At 39.0% G+C, this 6000-nt stretch overlaps 4 non-coding genes and 5 pseudogenes across 4 annotated transcripts; all 9 read right to left on the reverse strand.

Annotated features, from left to right (window-relative positions):
- Window positions 1-132: 132 nt before the first annotated feature.
- On the reverse strand, window positions 133-297 carry LOC134544551 (U2 spliceosomal RNA; annotated as a pseudogene).
- A 656-nt stretch (window positions 298-953) lies between these two features.
- On the reverse strand, window positions 954-1146 carry LOC134544558 (U2 spliceosomal RNA). Its single transcript, XR_010077866.1, has one exon. It is a non-coding gene; the product is annotated as a U2 spliceosomal RNA (small nuclear RNA).
- A 410-nt stretch (window positions 1147-1556) lies between these two features.
- LOC134544552 (U2 spliceosomal RNA) lies at window positions 1557-1721 on the reverse strand (annotated as a pseudogene).
- Window positions 1722-2377: 656 nt separating this feature from the next.
- Window positions 2378-2570, reverse strand: LOC134544536 (U2 spliceosomal RNA). Its single transcript, XR_010077858.1, has one exon. It is a non-coding gene; the product is annotated as a U2 spliceosomal RNA (small nuclear RNA).
- Window positions 2571-2980: 410 nt separating this feature from the next.
- Window positions 2981-3145, reverse strand: LOC134544553 (U2 spliceosomal RNA; annotated as a pseudogene).
- A 656-nt stretch (window positions 3146-3801) lies between these two features.
- Window positions 3802-3994, reverse strand: LOC134544537 (U2 spliceosomal RNA). The gene has a single exon (XR_010077859.1). It is a non-coding gene; the product is annotated as a U2 spliceosomal RNA (small nuclear RNA).
- Window positions 3995-4404: 410 nt separating this feature from the next.
- LOC134544554 (U2 spliceosomal RNA) lies at window positions 4405-4569 on the reverse strand (annotated as a pseudogene).
- A 656-nt stretch (window positions 4570-5225) lies between these two features.
- LOC134544538 (U2 spliceosomal RNA) lies at window positions 5226-5418 on the reverse strand. The gene has a single exon (XR_010077860.1). It is a non-coding gene; the product is annotated as a U2 spliceosomal RNA (small nuclear RNA).
- A 410-nt stretch (window positions 5419-5828) lies between these two features.
- Window positions 5829-5993, reverse strand: LOC134544555 (U2 spliceosomal RNA; annotated as a pseudogene).
- Window positions 5994-6000: the final 7 nt, after the last annotated feature.

The following is a 6000-nucleotide window of genomic DNA, read 5'->3' on the forward strand; positions in this document are numbered from 1 at the left end:
CACAAGCTGGTCCCTTAGATTAACTGCAGTTTCAATAAGGCAAGAATGATTCTCATGGGAGAGTTGACTTTATACATTACATTTTAATTGTCAATATAATTTTATCTAAACAGATATTTAACGTTGCCTAAGCAATGTGCCCCCATGCTGGCATGCACTAGGCAGTGGCCAGCAGGGTCAATCGCACTCCCCGGACCAGGTCCGGGGGCAATCCGTCACAAAAAATGCTGCCAAGACAAAGTGTAGAAGAATCGCAGATACTACACTTCGATCTTAGCCAAAAGGCCGAGAAGCGATACTACACTCTGATCTTAGCCGAAAGGCCGAGAAACATCCCTTAAAATACACATCAAAATTAATATTGCACATTGTAAAACTCCATTAACCAAACACATGTAGTTCAACAGATAAAAAAAAGTCAATACAATTCATACAAATATTAACATGAGTAATGAATAACAATAATAGTAATAAAAGGTTTCACAACAAGCCTTAACCACACACTTACATAAACTCACGCATCGACATGACAAAATACATTTTCAATACATCATCATTATTATCATTTAACACTGCCTAATTGTTAATTATATTGAATTTTTTCTCACACAGCTAAATTTATTAAACATTCACAACAAGCACTACATTGTATGATAAAATAAAATAATTAATTCCTATTATTCTGCACACAAAATTGCTAAGTTCCTACATGTTCTCGCATTCCAAGTTCGTCCCTTGGGCATCCTTGTAGTTCCTGTTCGGCCGCCCCTGGCAGCACCTACTGGATCAGCTTTCTCTTCCTCTTCATTTGTTGAATGTACACACGACTTTTCTGTATTGTCTCTGCACTTGGGCACATTACATTACAACAATCAATTTTTCACTATCATCCATTCTTACAAGTTGGTAACAATGTTTATTACATTTAAAACAAACTTAAAGTTTATTACATTTTGTGGTGGGCCGATCCCGGTGGTACTGCAATACCGGGCCAACCCGCGGCGGAGGTGGGGCAAGCCCCTAGCACTCCGCCCTGTTCCAAAAATCAGTTTAATATTCTGGTCCTGCGATGCAGGACGTATCAGATATTAAGCTGATAAGAACAGATACTACACTTTGATCTTAGCCAAAAGGCCGAGAAGCGATAACAATCCTAATGAACCAGGAGCTATATGGGCTCCCTATTACTAAATCAAATGCTATAACAAGGTCTACTGACTTCCATAAACGACTGTACACTTTCGACGAGCCGTCATACTCTACACCACACATGCACAAGCATGGTCTGTACATTGATAATATCTTCAATACAGTGACACGAGGTATTACAATCCAAATGAATCACTATTCACCAGCAATAAACAAAAAACTTGGTATATCCATAACAACGCTCTTACAATTACCGTACTTTCCACTTGCTGCAGCACAAGCTGGTCCCTTAGATTAACTGCAGTTTCAATAAGGCAAGAATGATTCTCATGGGAGAGTTGACTTTATACATTACATTTTAATTGTCAATATAATTTTATCTAAACAGATATTTAACGTTGCCTAAGCAATGTGCCCCCATGCTGGCATGCACTAGGCAGTGGCCAGCAGGGTCAATCGCACTCCCCGGACCAGGTCCGGGGGCAATCCGTCACAAAAAATGCTGCCAAGACAAAGTGTAGAAGAATCGCAGATACTACACTTCGATCTTAGCCAAAAGGCCGAGAAGCGATACTACACTCTGATCTTAGCCGAAAGGCCGAGAAACATCCCTTAAAATACACATCAAAATTAATATTGCACATTGTAAAACTCCATTAACCAAACACATGTAGTTCAACAGATAAAAAAAAGTCAATACAATTCATACAAATATTAACATGAGTAATGAATAACAATAATAGTAATAAAAGGTTTCACAACAAGCCTTAACCACACACTTACATAAACTCACGCATCGACATGACAAAATACATTTTCAATACATCATCATTATTATCATTTAACACTGCCTAATTGTTAATTATATTGAATTTTTTCTCACACAGCTAAATTTATTAAACATTCACAACAAGCACTACATTGTATGATAAAATAAAATAATTAATTCCTATTATTCTGCACACAAAATTGCTAAGTTCCTACATGTTCTCGCATTCCAAGTTCGTCCCTTGGGCATCCTTGTAGTTCCTGTTCGGCCGCCCCTGGCAGCACCTACTGGATCAGCTTTCTCTTCCTCTTCATTTGTTGAATGTACACACGACTTTTCTGTATTGTCTCTGCACTTGGGCACATTACATTACAACAATCAATTTTTCACTATCATCCATTCTTACAAGTTGGTAACAATGTTTATTACATTTAAAACAAACTTAAAGTTTATTACATTTTGTGGTGGGCCGATCCCGGTGGTACTGCAATACCGGGCCAACCCGCGGCGGAGGTGGGGCAAGCCCCTAGCACTCCGCCCTGTTCCAAAAATCAGTTTAATATTCTGGTCCTGCGATGCAGGACGTATCAGATATTAAGCTGATAAGAACAGATACTACACTTTGATCTTAGCCAAAAGGCCGAGAAGCGATAACAATCCTAATGAACCAGGAGCTATATGGGCTCCCTATTACTAAATCAAATGCTATAACAAGGTCTACTGACTTCCATAAACGACTGTACACTTTCGACGAGCCGTCATACTCTACACCACACATGCACAAGCATGGTCTGTACATTGATAATATCTTCAATACAGTGACACGAGGTATTACAATCCAAATGAATCACTATTCACCAGCAATAAACAAAAAACTTGGTATATCCATAACAACGCTCTTACAATTACCGTACTTTCCACTTGCTGCAGCACAAGCTGGTCCCTTAGATTAACTGCAGTTTCAATAAGGCAAGAATGATTCTCATGGGAGAGTTGACTTTATACATTACATTTTAATTGTCAATATAATTTTATCTAAACAGATATTTAACGTTGCCTAAGCAATGTGCCCCCATGCTGGCATGCACTAGGCAGTGGCCAGCAGGGTCAATCGCACTCCCCGGACCAGGTCCGGGGGCAATCCGTCACAAAAAATGCTGCCAAGACAAAGTGTAGAAGAATCGCAGATACTACACTTCGATCTTAGCCAAAAGGCCGAGAAGCGATACTACACTCTGATCTTAGCCGAAAGGCCGAGAAACATCCCTTAAAATACACATCAAAATTAATATTGCACATTGTAAAACTCCATTAACCAAACACATGTAGTTCAACAGATAAAAAAAAGTCAATACAATTCATACAAATATTAACATGAGTAATGAATAACAATAATAGTAATAAAAGGTTTCACAACAAGCCTTAACCACACACTTACATAAACTCACGCATCGACATGACAAAATACATTTTCAATACATCATCATTATTATCATTTAACACTGCCTAATTGTTAATTATATTGAATTTTTTCTCACACAGCTAAATTTATTAAACATTCACAACAAGCACTACATTGTATGATAAAATAAAATAATTAATTCCTATTATTCTGCACACAAAATTGCTAAGTTCCTACATGTTCTCGCATTCCAAGTTCGTCCCTTGGGCATCCTTGTAGTTCCTGTTCGGCCGCCCCTGGCAGCACCTACTGGATCAGCTTTCTCTTCCTCTTCATTTGTTGAATGTACACACGACTTTTCTGTATTGTCTCTGCACTTGGGCACATTACATTACAACAATCAATTTTTCACTATCATCCATTCTTACAAGTTGGTAACAATGTTTATTACATTTAAAACAAACTTAAAGTTTATTACATTTTGTGGTGGGCCGATCCCGGTGGTACTGCAATACCGGGCCAACCCGCGGCGGAGGTGGGGCAAGCCCCTAGCACTCCGCCCTGTTCCAAAAATCAGTTTAATATTCTGGTCCTGCGATGCAGGACGTATCAGATATTAAGCTGATAAGAACAGATACTACACTTTGATCTTAGCCAAAAGGCCGAGAAGCGATAACAATCCTAATGAACCAGGAGCTATATGGGCTCCCTATTACTAAATCAAATGCTATAACAAGGTCTACTGACTTCCATAAACGACTGTACACTTTCGACGAGCCGTCATACTCTACACCACACATGCACAAGCATGGTCTGTACATTGATAATATCTTCAATACAGTGACACGAGGTATTACAATCCAAATGAATCACTATTCACCAGCAATAAACAAAAAACTTGGTATATCCATAACAACGCTCTTACAATTACCGTACTTTCCACTTGCTGCAGCACAAGCTGGTCCCTTAGATTAACTGCAGTTTCAATAAGGCAAGAATGATTCTCATGGGAGAGTTGACTTTATACATTACATTTTAATTGTCAATATAATTTTATCTAAACAGATATTTAACGTTGCCTAAGCAATGTGCCCCCATGCTGGCATGCACTAGGCAGTGGCCAGCAGGGTCAATCGCACTCCCCGGACCAGGTCCGGGGGCAATCCGTCACAAAAAATGCTGCCAAGACAAAGTGTAGAAGAATCGCAGATACTACACTTCGATCTTAGCCAAAAGGCCGAGAAGCGATACTACACTCTGATCTTAGCCGAAAGGCCGAGAAACATCCCTTAAAATACACATCAAAATTAATATTGCACATTGTAAAACTCCATTAACCAAACACATGTAGTTCAACAGATAAAAAAAAGTCAATACAATTCATACAAATATTAACATGAGTAATGAATAACAATAATAGTAATAAAAGGTTTCACAACAAGCCTTAACCACACACTTACATAAACTCACGCATCGACATGACAAAATACATTTTCAATACATCATCATTATTATCATTTAACACTGCCTAATTGTTAATTATATTGAATTTTTTCTCACACAGCTAAATTTATTAAACATTCACAACAAGCACTACATTGTATGATAAAATAAAATAATTAATTCCTATTATTCTGCACACAAAATTGCTAAGTTCCTACATGTTCTCGCATTCCAAGTTCGTCCCTTGGGCATCCTTGTAGTTCCTGTTCGGCCGCCCCTGGCAGCACCTACTGGATCAGCTTTCTCTTCCTCTTCATTTGTTGAATGTACACACGACTTTTCTGTATTGTCTCTGCACTTGGGCACATTACATTACAACAATCAATTTTTCACTATCATCCATTCTTACAAGTTGGTAACAATGTTTATTACATTTAAAACAAACTTAAAGTTTATTACATTTTGTGGTGGGCCGATCCCGGTGGTACTGCAATACCGGGCCAACCCGCGGCGGAGGTGGGGCAAGCCCCTAGCACTCCGCCCTGTTCCAAAAATCAGTTTAATATTCTGGTCCTGCGATGCAGGACGTATCAGATATTAAGCTGATAAGAACAGATACTACACTTTGATCTTAGCCAAAAGGCCGAGAAGCGATAACAATCCTAATGAACCAGGAGCTATATGGGCTCCCTATTACTAAATCAAATGCTATAACAAGGTCTACTGACTTCCATAAACGACTGTACACTTTCGACGAGCCGTCATACTCTACACCACACATGCACAAGCATGGTCTGTACATTGATAATATCTTCAATACAGTGACACGAGGTATTACAATCCAAATGAATCACTATTCACCAGCAATAAACAAAAAACTTGGTATATCCATAACAACGCTCTTACAATTACCGTACTTTCCACTTGCTGCAGCACAAGCTGGTCCCTTAGATTAACTGCAGTTTCAATAAGGCAAGAATGATTCTCATGGGAGAGTTGACTTTATACATTACATTTTAATTGTCAATATAATTTTATCTAAACAGATATTTAACGTTGCCTAAGCAATGTGCCCCCATGCTGGCATGCACTAGGCAGTGGCCAGCAGGGTCAATCGCACTCCCCGGACCAGGTCCGGGGGCAATCCGTCACAAAAAATGCTGCCAAGACAAAGTGTAGAAGAATCGCAGATACTACACTTCGATCTTAGCCAAAAGGCCGAGAAGCGATACTACAC

This window comes from Bacillus rossius, unplaced genomic scaffold (assembly GCF_032445375.1).
Source record: "Bacillus rossius redtenbacheri isolate Brsri unplaced genomic scaffold, Brsri_v3 Brsri_v3_scf418, whole genome shotgun sequence".
Classification (NCBI taxonomy): Eukaryota; Metazoa; Arthropoda; class Insecta; order Phasmatodea; family Bacillidae; genus Bacillus; species Bacillus rossius.